This window comes from Chrysemys picta, chromosome 14, assembly GCF_011386835.1.
Source record: "Chrysemys picta bellii isolate R12L10 chromosome 14, ASM1138683v2, whole genome shotgun sequence".
In the NCBI taxonomy this organism is placed as follows: Eukaryota; Metazoa; Chordata; order Testudines; family Emydidae; genus Chrysemys; species Chrysemys picta.
The window spans coordinates 14,270,022-14,287,376 of record NC_088804.1 but is presented as its reverse complement, the minus strand read 5'-3'; positions in this window follow the sequence as shown (position 1 = coordinate 14,287,376).

Genomic DNA, 17,355 nt, shown 5'->3' with positions numbered 1-17,355 from the left:
GTCTTCTGTGGGCTGTAATATTTTGGTCTAACTTCAGTTGTTGGGTCTAGTGTGCAGGTGCTGGGTGATGTTGTACAACAAAGGGAAGTTGGGGCCAACTTTGTTGGCCCTATTCCCCATATATCTTACTATCCATCTTTGCATTTTCCTCATGAACAGTCAAAAAACAAAACAAAACAACCAACAGTTACAGAGATCTAGGGAACTTTGCATGGGTTAGGCAAACAGGTTGGGCCCTAAAGATAAGCTCTGAATTCTTCTCCTGCATTTGTAGATAGGCAATAATTTGACAACGTGTCTTGAAATTAGGTATCAAAATGTATTTCCTTTGCCTTTGATTTTTTTAAAAAGACTTTTTGCAAAAAATAGAAAGGAAGGTATAGAAAGGGAATTGTACCAAACAGATTTTGGTGCAATTTCAAGATTTAGTAACAGACATTTGTGTTATTACAGTTTTTATTATTATATGGCTTGTAAATATAGATTGTGGATTATATAGTAAATGGGTGGCTGGCAATCTAGCCAGCCTGAACATGTTTCTGGATGAAAATAAGAGAGGAATCACTGCGGGCTACAATGGGAAACGTCACAAGCAGAAATGTCAATAATCATTGGTGGCCACAGTGAACATTGTCTTGTTTTCATATAAAAAGAAATTGGTGCAAAATATATTACTGCCATTTGCCTGATCTCATGTCTCTAATAGAGATGGGCTTGAACGGAAAGCCCTATGGGTCAGACCATCTCTTTGCTCGGGTTGAGAATTTGGAAGCTGGATCCCAGGTTAGCACATCTCTAGTCTCTAGTTAACACAGCAGTGAGATCTGATTGGAGCATGGTCACTGCGTACAACAGTAAACATTGGTCACTGTGCACAGCAGCAAACAGATGTCTAACTTCTTCACAAGCATTGTCAAGATTTCACTGGGAACAAGAGATTTCCAGGATGGTTTTGTTGTTAATGGGGACTGAAGGCTACTGTCACTAGATTTAGCCACTGGTCTTTATCCTTCCAGTAATACAAAGTCAGATCCTTAATAAAATGATTTTCAAAGGCATGATGAAAGTGGGTTAAGTACACACTACTTTTTTATTATGTCAAAGGACAGAGAAATTGCAATTGTCTAAAAATTGCAACATGTCAAAAGCCCACCTCATTCAAAACACGGAAATACAGATACAAATCCTGGTTATTAGTGCCAAACGTTTCAAGAATATCTTGAGCACATGGGCCAGACCAGCTGATGTAAACTGCCATAGCCTCACTGAAATCAATGGAGTAACAGTGATATTAATTGGCTGAGGATCTGGTGTAGTATGTCTGTTTTGTGATACACCTCCATGGACTCCACAATTATATTGATGTGATTCCTGCAAGTATCACTCCTTAAAACACCTCTTAAGACAATGACACTGCAGTGCTGGAAACTGTCTGATGCTCCACCTGAGAACTATTTTAAGGGGTACTAACGGAAGGAATCACAATTAAATCAAGGTAGTGCCGACACTGGTAAAAAGTGTCAAGCAGATACCAAAAAATCCCCACACTATTCCAAACACCTCCATCTTGGAATTCCATCTGCCCTGCAAGTGAATTTCTGCTGAATAATGCTGAGGTCTTGTAAAAATTGTAGGACAGGTGGGATTCTAAGACTCCAGTACTGCACCTGAACCATACCAAATATGTTCAGCCTCTCTCTGCCGCCTGACTTCTCTTTCCTTATCCGCCATTTAACTGCAAACAAACACCCTAAGAAATGTTTCAAATTGTGTCCATTTCTCATTCGCTTTTCTTCCTATTGGGTATACCTTTGGTAAAACACTAGTCATTTGCCTAATAACTGTTTGATTTAAATTTCAAGGGTGTTAATTGTTTGGCTACTTCCACCTTCCTTTGCCCAAGCCCCATCAATCTACAGTTCATGTTTTCTTCACATGCGGTCCCTTTGTGCTTTCTACACTTTTCTGCTTTCTCCAATGCCATACCTCAAGTTTGGGAGGCACTCCTAACAAACATGTGCAAACAAAGCCACCTCACTGTCCTCCTTTAATCCTCCACTAAAAACTCTCCTTGCCATGATGCCTACCCAAAAAGGTGACAATGGCTGAGCAGCTAGTGTGTTGTGACCACTGCTTTTCATGCTGGCCGGAGAGTTTTTCTTCATTGTTTCCCTGTGCTTGCCTGTTTGTTTCTTTTGTGTTTGTACAGTGCCTCATGCCATTAGTTCCCAGCCTACAATTGGTGTCCCCAGATGCTGCTACAATTAAATCACGATGCAGCTGATTCTTCAAATTGTATGATTTAGTATTTTCATTTTACTGTGTATCATCTGATGCTATGCCATATTTCCAAGTTTAAAGGAAAATAAAGTTGGAATAATCAAAATATATTTCAGAGTGGGATGTAGCCCACAAAAGCTTATGCTCAAATAAATTTGTTAGTCTCTAAGGTGCCACAAGTACTCCTGGTCTTTTTGCAAGATATATTTGTTTGTTAGGCCACTTTAAGTACCTGAAGTGTCCCACTGAAATCAATGCAGCTACTCATATGCTTAAAGATAAGCGTGTATCAGAAGGATCAGAGCCTTCGTTTTTACGTAAAACTGACCAGAAATCATTCCTCTGATGTTGGTGATCCATTAACGACCACATTTTACGAGGGGTTATGAAGATGATGACAATGTCATAGTTGTGCTTCCTTTTGCAAAACAATATCAGCCATGGCCAATGCGTGTGGGGATTTTTGAACATTTTGGGCTTGATTCTCATTTACACTAAAGCCTTTTTTATACTGTTCTGTCAGTGTAAAGATCCCTTAAAGCAGATGGTAAGTTGCATCTGAACTCGTTTTAAGGCACTTTTACACTGCCTGAGTGGTGTAAACTGGTCTTAATAAAAATGAGAATCAGACCTTTTATGTCTAACTGATGTTAGTATGTGAAGCCTATGGTGTATAATTAAAAATGCCTAATTCACCAAAGACAACGTTGGCTCAGTGAAAGCTTGTCATCTTCTATATGGTACTGGAGTCATGCATTATGCATTTTATGCACTGACTTATCTTTGAGTTTGTCACTACTGTTACGTGATGAGAGCAATATACGGTAAACATGCATTCAGCTTCTACAATTTAGGATCGCTACAATTAGTAGAAGTTAATTTTTGACATGTATTTCCAAAAACAGGAAAATATGAATTGCAGCATGTGATTGCGTGATACTAGAGAGATAAAAAGAATTGCCTAACATTAATCTGTCAGGAGAAAATCTGCCGGCAACCTCTGCTATATTGTATATGTGAAAAATTAGCATTCAACTTTGAGAACACAAAAAGTTTGATAAAAATGACAATAATAAAACGTGAATTTATAAACAGGTTCTAGTTAGTAATTGTAACTGAACAGGGCATAAAGAGTTCATTGCATGCATACCGACTTTCATGTGATTGTTCATAAAATGAACAAAACATGCAAAAAGTATCTATCTAATGAAAACGGACACAATAAATTCATGAAATATCACTGGTTTGAGAAACAGGTTTCTCAGTACATTTTCAGCTGTGTCTTTCATTTAATGGAGCAGGGATTAATCTGGTGTACTAAGTCATAGAATATTATTCTACTTATTTGGCTGTGAAAACTCAAAAGTGACAAGAGATAAAATAATCACTTCTCATTTCTTAAAGCACATAAAGGTCACAAAATAACATGTAATTTCCCCACCCAAGTATTTGCTTAAGAACAAGTAACAACTAGAGGAGGGTGAATATCTGAACAAAAAGCCCCATAGTTAATATCTAAGGATTAATATGTCAAAATATTAGTTATGTTATCAATCAGATTTAAAACCAAAGAATGTCTATACAACACAAAAGGAACCCTCTCTCCCTTCCCCAATCCCACTTAAGTTAATTGGCCACAGTATTTTGCATAAACACAATGTCCCTATTGTAGCCAGTTTGTTGGAATTTTGCACAGGAGCATTATTCACATTTACAAAACAATATTTTTCTTTTCTAGTCCAAATAATCTTCCTCCTCCAGTTATTATTGGCTCTTAAACAGGAATAAGGTTGAACAGAGGGGGGATGAGGGGTGAAACTAATTTTGTAATGCATATGCTTGAAGAAATGAGAAACAAATATAAATGTGGATGTGGTCTCTCGCAACCTGTATATCCAAACATTGGAGTCTCATAATATTACACATTATAGCTTTCCAAACTGGCAAATGGATAGGAGAGAAGGAGATGAACCAGGAGGACCTCCTGTGGGGATTCTTTTTCAACTTAGGTTGCAGGAGGAGTCTGAAAACACATGTTCCAGTCCTGCCACCATCCTAATTGCTAAAGAGATCTCTGAGAGAGCAGGAAAAAAGCAACCTCAGCCACTCAAGACCTGCTATTGACTTGTTGGGACAGGGGCAAGGTTCCATAGCCCCTCAATACATCACCTGATGTGTGTGTGTCTGGCTTCATCTCAAAAGCCACCAGAGGCCATCACTTAATGCAGCCTTGGTGAAGAAGTGACTCTAGAAATGGCATTGTGAAGTTCCAGGCTTATTTTGTCCCAGTAACTCCAGATCAATTCTGCCCACTGTGAAAGGAAAAAGATGCTCTTACTCCTACCCCTGAACATTTAGCCTGTGAGAACCAGTCTGGGTTCTTTCCTTCTTCTGCACCATCGCTGGTAAGAATGATTCTGCAAGCCATGGTTTTCAATGGGGTAACACAGTTTGCAATTTGGAGCTTAATCAACACACTGTGTTGACAATGTAGGAGAAGAATTAGAATCCACCAAAATTGTCCACATTTGTGTTGGCTCTACAGTTCTAACAGGAGTGAAAAGCAGCAAAAAACCAGAAGAACCCATACTTCTTAGGGCAGTACACCAGAAATCACAGGTGCTTCCAAACTGTAGACACGGGGGACCACAGATTCTTTATTACTTACTCTCAAAATTCCTGCAGTTTTCACATGGAGGGTTCAGGCGGTTGGGGAGAAATCAGAAAATGCCACAAAGCCAGCACTCCTCCCTTCCATGCTAAGCCAAGATTCCCTGGATCCCAGACCCTCTCACCACATTCTTAGTTGCTGGCATATTGCACGTGACAAAACATTTTCTATCATTGGTTCCCCACATTTTGGACCCCAATTGTGACTAAGCACCAGAGCATCCCAGACGCCCCTTTTTCAAAGTTCCCTTTTCTTTTGCTCTGATTCCTTCCCCTCCCTGCAAGCTCCAATACTTAATCTCTCTTCTGTATCTCCCTCTTCATTCTCTCTCACCTGCTAATTCACACCCTTCACTAGGCTGTCTTCCCCCATCCCCATTTTCCTTTGGTTCATAAGAATATAAGAATGACCATACTGGGTCAGTCCAAAAGTCCATCTAGCCCAGTATCCCGTCTTCGGACAGTGGCTAATCCCAGGTGCTTTACAGGGAATGAACAGAACAGGTAATCATCAAGTGACTCATCCTCTGTCACCCATTCCCAGCTTCTGGCAAACAGAAGCTAGGGATACTATCCGTGCCCATTCCGGCTAATAGCCACTGATGGACCTATCCTCCATGAACTTATCTAGTTCTTTTTTGAACACTTTATAGCTCACCATTAAACACATTTGCCAGTGCCAATTCTTCCAGGGACCAGTAGGATTAGGCATGAGGAGAATCTCAGCCAATAGAACATTCTGGTGAAATTTGGGTTGTTTTCTTCAAAAAAAAAAAACAATTCACCATTACCTCAAATGCCCCAAAGTTCACTGGTTGACTTGAAAAATCATCTCTTGAAAATAATTTCCTTTTTCTATCATTTACATCTCCCCCTTCTCCCCTCTACCTTCAAACTACCAGAGCTTCCCCTTGTCCAATGAAACCCTACTTCCCATGATTTGCTTCATCTCTCCTTTGTGACTGACTTTTTTTGTTCACATAGAAATTCTTCAAAGATCTGAAGGAGGCAGGGCACCAATACGTATTTCTGCATATAGTTGTATTTTTGGAAGATGGTGAACACTGATAGCAACATTCCAGAATGGAAGCCCAATTTTATGGTGTATATTTCTGTTGCCAGAATGACCAATAGTGGAGAGAGGGTATTTTTAACATGTGCTTCATGAAAAGTCTCTGACAACACAATTAACCAGTCTCATTAGTCCTTTTGTACAGTAAGTGTCCAAATAACACTCCATTTAAACAAACGACCTTCTCTGTGCATCTACAAAGCGTGGGTACCCATTATAGTAGCTTTGCTGAAACAGCAGAATAGCTCTTCACTGACCATCATCTCTTCAGAAAACATGATTAATCGAGATGGGTGGAAGGCAGGTTTCCAGATATTATGGAAAGATCTTAGCCAAAATCTAAAAATTAAAAAGAGGCAGCTACTTTATAACAACAACTTGAGCAATTTCACACTTCTTGGGAATTACTGATGTGTGGACCAGTTTGAGAGAGAGAGAGAGACAGACAGACACACACTTTCAAGCCACATAGACAAGCAGCAGATCTGTGTGGCTCAAAAGTTTGTCTCTCACACCAAGAGAAGTTGGTCCAATAAAAGATATTACCTCACTCACCTTGTCTCTCTAACATCCTGGGACCAACACAGCTACAACTACACTGCATGCTTATCTGTGGACAGACTACACTTCTTGCTGGAAAGTAACCATAACATAGCAGCACACATTGAGTGATGACAGGGTAATTCACAACCGTGGCAATATAGAAACAACAGCTGCTGTTTCTAAAAACATTTTCAAAATTTAACCATTAACAAGAGGTCCCTGCCCCAGTCATGATATTAGGGAATAAGGTTATAACCACTGCAATACTCCTGTAAGTATAAAGGATTAGTAGATCATGGATTTCTACAAACCTCCATTGTGCCAGACAGTAAGAGCCAGTTAGAAGAGGTGATAAGGGAGAAACACACGCCTAGTCCCGGCTAATACTGTAGAGCTTTTCACTTCACTTGAGGGTCGACAGTGTTGGGTTAAACCTATCTAGCTTCCTTAACAATGACTTGTAAGGTACATTTTTAAGTGTAAATCACTGCTGCCAATAGTCTGAGATTAACTCAAGAAGTATCAATGCTGTAATTATTATTATTATACTTAAGTATTGTTACAATTAAATCAAGGATCTGTTCCAACACCATCACTGGAATAAGGTGAATTCCTGGACCATGTCGTAAAAACAGCTCAGTAGGTGGATTATAGGTAAGGATGTTTCCAGAAAGAAGCAACAGTGAAGGTGGTTTGTCTAATTTCTTATTTCACAACATAGTTCTGCTAGAGTGGTAGAGAGTTCAGACTTGAGTAACAAAAAATGTTTGCAAGAATCTCTAAAAGTGTGTGTAAAATAATGAATGCCTCATGTTTGTATTCCTTACTGGATACAAAGAGAAAGCAAAACACAAACACTGTTCTTCAGCACAGCCTGGGTTACAGCTCCTAGGGGATTTTCCCCTTTCCCTTTCAGCCTACTTCAGGGCCCACTGCAGGATTCTTCCTTGATCTTTTAGCTAATCACTGCCACCAAAACTTTCTCCCTAGAGACTCTTTTCTTCCAGCAAGTTCCCACTGCTTCCCCTCCCAGGAGACTCTGGTAAGTCTTTCCCAGGCTGTGCTCCTGCTCCCTACAGCCTCTGCCACCCTTCCTTACTGATAGCCCCAGGCTTTATATGGCATGCCCGTCTCCTCCTCAGCTGCACCTAATTAATGAACAGGGCTGACCCCATGCCTCTGGCCCTTAAATGGGCAGACCACCCTGTTACAGGCTGCCTCTAAAAGAAAGAAGAATTTCCCCTATCTAAAATTTTCTGCAAATGAGTTCCACATAGCTCTATTAATGGTAAATTCTAATATCATCATATGACCCTGGGAACCAGGATACAAGATTTTAGCTATGCATTAATCCAGCCTGCCTAAGGGCATATCTCAGTCCTGCTGAGGGGAAGACAAGCAGAGACCATGTGATCAAAACCATCTGCACAATCCACTGCAAGTGGCATCTCAAATGGGCACAGCTTGGAAGAATACCACCACTTTCTGAGCCATCCTGCTTCAAGATTGTTTTGCAGGCCTAGGGGTTAAAATGATTAATTCCTCTCACAACTGTTGGTTGAGGAGGTGGGCACCACTGTCAAGCCTCAGTAAAATCACAGAATCACAGAACTGGAAGGGACCTCAAGAGGTCATCTAGTCCAATCCCTTGCACTCATGGCAGGACTAAATATTATCTAGACCATTCCTGACAGGTGTTTGTCTAACCTGCACTTAAAAATCCCCAATGATGGAGATTCCACAACCTCCCTAGGCAATTTATTCCACTGCTTAACCACCCTGACAGTTAGGAAGCTTTTCCTAATGTCCAACCTAAACCTCTCTTGCTGCAATTTGAGCCCATTGTTTCTTGTCCTATCCTCAGAGGTTAAGAAAAACAATTTTTCTTCCTCCTCATAACAACCTTTTACATACTTGAAAACTGTTATGTCCCCTCTCACTCTTCTCTTTTCCAGACTAAACAATCTTCCCTCATAGATCATGTTTTCTAGACCTTTAATCATTTTTGTTCCTCTTCTCTGGACTCTCTCCAATTTGTCCACATCCTTCCTGAAATGTGGCACCACCCAGGACTGGACATAATACTCCAGTTGAGGCCTAATCAGAGCGGAGTAGGGCAGAAGAATTACTTATCGTGTCTTGCTTACAACACTCCCACTAATACATCCCAGAATGATGTTTGCCTTTTTTGCAATGGCTTTATACTGTTGACTCATATTTAGCTTGTGATCCACTATAAACCCCAGATTCCTTTCTGCAGTATTCCCTCCTAGGCAGTCATTTCCCATTTTGTATATGTACACATGGAGTACTTTGCATTTGTCCATTTGTCCTTATTGAATAAGTAGCATGAAGATCTGCTGCTTAATCTCCTAATGTACTTCAGGCAAGGTTATTTTTTGATCCTGAGGGCGAGATATTACACAAAACCTTTTAAAAACTGCATCAATCTGAAAAAGCTCTCCAGCTCTTAGCAGTATACAAAAGAACGGTGGATGTAACTGAGTCAGAAAAACCCTGAGAGTCTAGAGTTATCTTTTCACACAGCAAGCCTGAAGGGATAAATCGCTGAGGATGCTGTGGAAGATCAAGATGAAGTGAGTAGAAGTTATAAGTGCAGAAGGATGTGAGTTGGTTTATTGGTCAACTGCATCAGGACTTCAAACCTACGACTATCAGAATTAAGGTTGCTTTGTCCATTTTTCAACCTTTCAGTATAAGGAAAGGAAGAGAGGACGCCTGCAATAACTTTTGTGAGAGAATGTCATTATAGCCACAGCCAAAGAATCCTGCACCTTCCGTAAAATCTAGAAATTATTAAGTTAATTAGCACAAAGGTCAAGTGCTGGTCCCCCCCAGCAGAGGCAGATATGGCTTTATGGATGGAGGAACATTCTTTGTACTGCTGTGCTTTTTCAGGATGACTCAACTCTTAACAGCAAATTGTTTAGAGGTTACATTATTTAATTTCCTCTTTGGAGACTGCACCTTACATCACCCCTAAAATTTTGGAGAACATCTGGGGTCAGTGGGAGAGTCATGCTTTGAAAAATCTGGTGACTGTTCATCAAATCAAATGTTTTTTGGTGAGACACAACTGCTTTCTTTAAGATCCATGGATGCTATAAAATACCACTCTCTAACTGCTGCTCTATCGGACAATATGAACTCCACCTTCATACTTATATATTTGTGTCCTACAAAGAAGTTGAACCAATTGAGATTTAAGAAAGTTCCATTGTCATTCTATGTTTGATACCATGAACAGCTACACCAGCAACACCATCACAGGACCTAACCAGATCAGCTACAACATCACCGGCTCATTCACCTGCACGTCCACCAATGTTATATATACCATCATGTGCCAGCAATGCCCCTCTGCTATGTACATTGGCCAAACTGGACAGTCACTACGCAAGAGGATAAATGGACACAAGTCAGATACCAGGAATGGCAATATACAAAAACCTGTAAGAGAACACTTCAACCTCCCTGGCCACACAATAGCAGATGTAAAGGTAGCCATCTTACAGCAAAAAAACTTCAGGACCAGACTCCAAAGAGAAACTGCTGAGCTCCAGTTCATTTGCAAATTTGACACCATCAGATCAGGATTAAACAAAGACTGTGAATGGCTATCCAACTGCAGAAGCAGTTTCTCCTCCCTTGGTGTTCACACCTCAACTGCTAGCAGAGCACCTCACCCTCCCTGATTGAACTAACCTCGTTATCTCCATACTGATTTATACCTGCCTCTGGAGATTTCCATTACTTGCATCTGAAGAAGTGAGGTTCTTACCCACGAAAGCTTATGCTCCCAATACTTCTGTTAGTCTCTAAGGTGCCACAGGACCCTCTGTTGCTTTTAGCCAAAAAAGTGCCTGTTTTCTATTCTTACTATGTGGAGGGAATCCCGTAAGCTTGGTTTACATCACATATCTTGTGAGATGAACTGGGAGATATGGAGAGGCTAATATGTCTTGAATTTGAGGGCAAATTCTCTAAAGTAAACTTTTAGAAATAATTATCTCCCATTCCCTCAGGAAATCATCAATCCTGTCTTCTAACTGCAGCTAAAGGGGATGAATCAGAATTTATATCTGGTATTGTGGGTTCCTCCCAATGCTCTCACTTCCTGCCTAACACAGGATAGGACATACGAAAATGGTCCTGACTCATAGGATGGGCTGAAATGAAATGGTCAGCTCTCTCCTTTTCCATGCTAGAAAGGATTCATTTAGATCTGATCATTCTTTCTTCACCTAAACAGCTCAAAATGGAAAGCAATACTACTATTTGCAATGGCTTCAGCAAGAAAGTCTACCAGCATGTCACATTCACTTTTTTTTTTTTTTGTAAGATTTATTTGAAAACATCTTTGTAGACGTCTCATTTTTCTGAAGCCCCTTTTTGGCTATATGCTATTAAAGCTTTGGCTATACGTACACTATTAGGGCAGCCCCACGTTCCTCAGAATAAAACTTTTCTCAAAAGGCTTGAATAAAGCAGATTCCATCTTCTTTGTCCCAAGAATCAGAGAGAAGCAACACCTTCTACAGGAATACAGGATTTTTTTTTTTAACTATCTTGTTATGTACAGTACCTCACAGCTCACATTTTTCCCTAGGGAAGTTTACACAATGTAATGAGGATATTCGTGAAGTGATCAGGGGTTGTAAAATACCACACACACACACACACACACACACACACACACACACGGCTTCCTGTCTGAAAATTTTGAAAATCCTGGTAACCATTTGAGAGACTGGATGAACTGAGAATGGACCATTTATACTCATTAATGGTTTCACTGCAAAAGAATAGCACTCCCCCTTACTGGACCACTAAGAATAATTTGGAAGACCAGTTATTGGTTTCTTTTGTTTTTCTCCCATTAAGTCTAGCTGAGCTTCTTCCTGGCATGTAGAATTTCCCCCTGGGTAAGGAGAGAAAGAAGCAATTAAATACGAAATGCTAACAAGCTGTCTGAGACAACGATGCCTCTAAAGATTCCCTGGGTATTTGTACACCTAAAACAAATAATTTTTAGGTCAAAGAAAAATAAAAGTTATGGCAAACCTAGAAAAAGTGGCACATTAGGATATTAATATAAACTGTCATTCCTGTGTTTTCCCCAAACCTCATGTGCTCTAAGCAATCAATCAACAGCCTCTGTGATCAGTCTCTGAGTCCTGATGGAGTAGGAAGATGTCATCCAGAGAGGAAAACATGTGGAAAATCTGTTGGCCATGTGTGTCATTACTGATATCAACATTTAGGTAAATATGCAAGAACCACCTAAAATTTGTATACCTACTGCATAACAAATAATGGAGAAAGCTTTTCCAGAATAAGTGTCCCAGATTTTAGCTCTATCTTTTGTCTAGATATTGTAACATGTGTGATTCAAAGCTCTCCAGCAGTCTGTGGACAACAACAAGAAATTTCCAAAGAATTACTTGATAAACTAATGAAAGCTTTCAGTTTTAATTATTGTCATGAGGATCTGAAAACAGACATATTCAGAATGTACTACTTTCCCATGTAACCCATTATACAACTAATTTTAGACGGCAGAACCAATGTTTATTTTCTCCTGAGATGCCCAATAGAGTTTCATTAAATCTATGCTGATGTTATCTGTAGTTTATAACTCAGATTAGGGACAGCAATTGATCTGAAAAAAAAAAATCAGGCCTTTCTATATCTGTAAAGATTTCATCGATACTGCTGGAAACATATTCCAGTAACGAATGGTAATGAAACATTCTGTAGTTTCTGACTCAAACTGTGCTCATATGCTACCACAATGGAGCACAGAGACTGCAGAGACTGGCACTCTAGACATAACTAAAATAGATTGTTAGATTTAGAAGATTGCAAATATAATTGGATTAAACAAAAGTGTTATCCAAAACGCAACACGGGGAAACAAGCTGTTTTACAGGAAAGGTTTGCTACAGGCAGCAAGTGTCTGTGTTATGTTAAACCCTACTGTAATGTCATTTAGCATTTTAAAAAAATCAAACAATGTTCTATGTAACCTCAAATTTCAAGCTACTAAGTCTCAGTAATAGTTTAAGGAGAGTTCAAAAGAAAAAACAGAAAAGTCAATGTCCAAAGGTATCAGAATAGCAGATCAAAGTGTGAAAAGGGATTAATTGCATCTTCAGCAAATGAAGTTTAAAATTCTAGTGTATTAGAGAAAGTCTTTTTTGAAATGGTAATAGGCTATACCTGAGCTGAAAAGACAATTAAGTTAATGTGTTAATTTTTTATGGTATCTGGCAGTAATATTTTTATCCTGTTAATTATACAGCAGACAGCAAATGTATATAATATGATAGCTCCATGCTGAGATGACATGCTTGCTGCCTAGTTAAGTGGCTGCATTTATCCTATAATTAGCTTGCAGGAATGTGATTTGCATTGCATACCTAACAGCATATATAATGTCAACTATGCCACAAAAGCCTAAAATGGAAACTGACACTCTCTTAGCTTTGACCTCTGTATATAACAAGGTGATGCCTTTTGTGACCTCCTGCTCTTTGTATTCAACCACTCAAAAAACACTGACATAATGCTGAAGATATGATAAATTCAAAATGCAAGGAAATTTAGAATTATGGCTGAAAATAAGGACTAATGCTTCAGCCTTTACTCACTCCTGTACAGGGAATAAAAATGTATGTTAACAGGCATGGTCTGGTCTTATTTTTTGGCCTTAACTTTGAATACCCTTACTTTTGTGGGTGATGGACAGATTCCCACTATTCATTTTTTTTGTGACTATATTTATTTTGTACTGAAGTTTTGTAACTTTAAAAAATATTTATAAATTTTATAAATTTTTCATTACATATTGACTAAATTGCCCAGAACAACTCTCAAGTAGCCATTATTAATTATTACTACTACTAATTACTTGTATTGGAGTAACACCTAGGAGCCCAGGACCACACTGTGCTACGCACTGTACAGACAGCAAAAAGATGGCCACTCTGTGATCTGCCAGATAAATACCAAGAGTGAAATCCTGGCCCCACTGAAGTCAATGGGCGGGCTTTTAGTCATTGACTTCAGTGGGGGGCAGAATTTCACTCTGTATCAATAAGGGGCAGATTCTGCCACCTTAGAGCCTGTAGCATCTTACTCCATCGTATCCCACTGATTTCAAATGACTACCCGTGATGCAAGATGCTACTCAAACCGACGAAGTTAGGCAGAATCTGGCACTAAGGTTTTCTTCGTCATATTCATTTGCTTGTATGTTAGACCCCCATCTCCTACCTGTCAACCATTTTGTGTCTCTTGCATCCCAAGCCCTCCTGCCAGGGCAGGGATTGTCTCTTAGTTTTGTTTACAAAGCATCCAACATAATGGCCCCTAGTCGGGACTAGGGCCTTTGAATGATACCATAATACTAAAGGTTTACTGCTACTAGTGACACATGTATAACACTGACCAGTGAAATAATGAACAAAAAATATCTGGAATGGCCCATTTCTCCCACTCATGTGCACACCTTTTTTCCAGCTGTCTACACATGCCCTCTTGGGTATTTCTACACTGCAAGTGAAGGTTTGATTGTAGCACTGATAGGCCTATCTATCTAACTTGCATAGAGTTGGCAATACTGTTTAACAGAGAGACCAAGGAAGGGGACATGGGTTATTACACTGAGGAGAGGGGGAAGGGAAAAGATGAGGGTAAGATTTGCCCCCTAGCGTTCACAAGCGAGACATAGATATTAAGATCTATGCTTGCTCTTTCTGAGGTCTCCAGTGTCTTAGCTTAAGCCTTGTAGCATGGTAATGGTACAAAATAAATGCTTGAACTATAAAAAGAGTTATTGGGGCCAAGATACTTTAGTGATCCTGGGTATTTTTATTTTTGGATGCTCAAGCTGACATGCCTGCAAAGGGCGCCGATTTTTATTTTTTAAACTACTGGCCTTAGATTTAATAATTCACATTTAGCACACTGGAAAGAACAATAATGTATGTAGTTTTAACAAAATACAGCAGGGATTTCTTTTTCAGTCTAAATTTTTGGAGGAAAATGTGTGTTTGTGCGCACATGTATACGTAGACTATCTATTTCTGAATCCACCATAAAAAATCATAATTAGTTACATGCATTAGTGACAACACAGTGACTCGGAATACATGTCTTAACACACAATTGTCACAGCTAAGGCTCGTTGGAATTTTCCATTGAAACTTAAAAAAAAAAAAATTAAATTGCGTTTTCAACTAAACAAAGTTGAAAAGTGTCGGCTTTCCACAGAATCTTTTAACTTTTCATTGAAAAAAATCAAAAACTCAAGAAACTATTTTTGGTTTTCAGATGAAAACTTTTTGGTTCCAATTTTTCAATTAAAAGCTGTAATTTTATGAGGAAAATTTGGACAAATTTGTTTCTTTTCATCAAAATTTTCTGTGCGGAAACCCCATCCCTCCATTTTCCAGCCAACTTTATTCACAATACCTAATATAATATAACATAATCTAGGAGATAGGATATCTCCATATAACTGGAAGGGACCCTGAAAGGTCATCGAGTCCAGCCCTCTGCCTTCACTAGCAGGACCAAATACTGATTTTGCCCCAGATCCCCAAGTGGCTCCCTCAAGGATTGAACTCACAACCTTGGGTTTAGCAGGCCAATGCTCAAACCACTGAGCTATCCCTCCCCCACACTGAGCTATCCCTCCCCCAAATGCATGCAAAGACTCATCACTTCCACTACAAACTCCTTTTCAATTCCAAAGTACCACCACCCACAAAGCACTTCTCCAGTTTGTCAAAATCCCATTCAAGCACACACCCTTAAACTCACATCCTCAATGACATTAAAATATTTTGTTGCAAGATAAAACATTTACAAAAAATAAATTTTATTCCTACCTAAAATGTTATTAAGGTCAGTGTTATGTTTGGGCATTTAAGTGTGATTTTAAAGAATTGGACATCTGCCTTTTGGGTGGTTGTATATTACAAGTGAAAGGGGCTTTATCTTGTCTGGTCTTGCAGCTTTGACAAGTTGTAAAATTGCGTATCTGTAGCGTGTGGGGTATTTGGAAACGTACAAGCAGCAAGTCATTTACTTTTTTGTACTTTTCATTATCTGTGGAGATGAGGAATATGTGACAGCACAAAATGGCAGCATATTGCTTTAAAAATAAACATATCTAGATACCTTTTGTGCATGTTAAGCATGGAGATTAAAATAAGGATACTTAAATCCTGCCTTAGTTGATAATGTTAGTAATACTTTAGCATTGGAATGCCAGCCTAATACATACATACATGCTTAATATGTGTTCACAGGCATACACATGTTAAGCATGCATGTATGTATTATGTATGTTTAAAAGCATCTGTCCATGTTTACAGACACACACATACACACACACTCATCAAACTTCAAATTCCACATTTTGATGGTTTTTAAAGCTAGCAAGTTAAATAAATCTCATTGGAAAGAACAGGTTTAATCAATGTAAATCTTTCTCCTGACACCTTTTCTTGCCTTCCTGCAGCTCCTCTAAAGAAGAACTAAGACACTACTGTGAATATTCTTACCGATGCTGCACCAACTTCAGCAATTGAGCCAGGAAAACACGTGGAACCATTTCCTACACTTTTATCTTTTTGCTGATGGGCAACTACATAGCAACTGACACCCTTGAATAGTGCCTCAAGATCCAGAAAATCAATGATATACATGATTGTTACAATTCCCATTGAACTGCAGTCTAAGTTCAGCATGAGTCATTTAGTAGGCAGTGAAGTTTGATGCAAATCACAAACACAAAATGTAAAGGTCTTTGCTACCCTTTTAATACTTGGTAGTGTTACATTGAAGCTCTTCTCTGTTTTTCTTCCTTCATATCTTTTTAAGATTTCAGTCTTCTCCTTTAAATGTTTCTCTTAAATTATCCCAAGGCAGATGGACAATTTTTCCAAAATCCCAAAGGATTGTGTATCTAAGAATTAATCAGCTGGATGGCACACAAGTTGTTTAAGCAACAGTTACTTCTTGTCCTGATGCTGTAGCTCATTTTGTAACATGTTCCAACACAAGTCTGATTAATCTCAGCGGGCACAGGAGAGTGTAGCATGCTTCCCAGCCTACGGGCATCTGTGCCAGGTGGTGGGAAGATCCATCTCCGAAGAACGCAGGTAGTAACAATATCATTGCAACAGTCCTTTTTTCCCATTAGGAGGGGGTCAGCTTTTAGTGCCATATTTGATTCAATAGTTGGTGGACTCAACCACTCACACCCAGCTATCCACTCACCTCATTTTCCATGCTACATTATATGCTGTTCCCACCAAGTGGGGGCTTCAGACAGCTCACAACACTGCACTTAACTCCAGGTGGCTTTTCACCACTCGGGGTTTCGGGCTCTGCTGGCAAAACTCAGAGAGTGACTCAAGCCTGTGAAAGGGTTGGTTCCCAAACTTCTTAACCCAAGTTCTCAGCTACTGCTTACTGCTCTCCCATTGTTTAACCACTTTTAACAGTACGTCCAGCCACCACCCTATCTGGACCTCTGTTTACACAACGGCTGATACCTCGAACCATTTAACCATCGGATCCTGACACTGCAAAAATGTAGATCACCTGAAACTTTTAAGAGCCCTCGTTAAACACTAGCTTTATGTTGGACTGTTCACAGAAAAGTCATCTTGTGACCATTGTGGCGGAGTTATACCAAGCACATTGGCAGTGCTATATTTAACATAGTCTGTGGCAGCAAGCAGCCCGGCTCA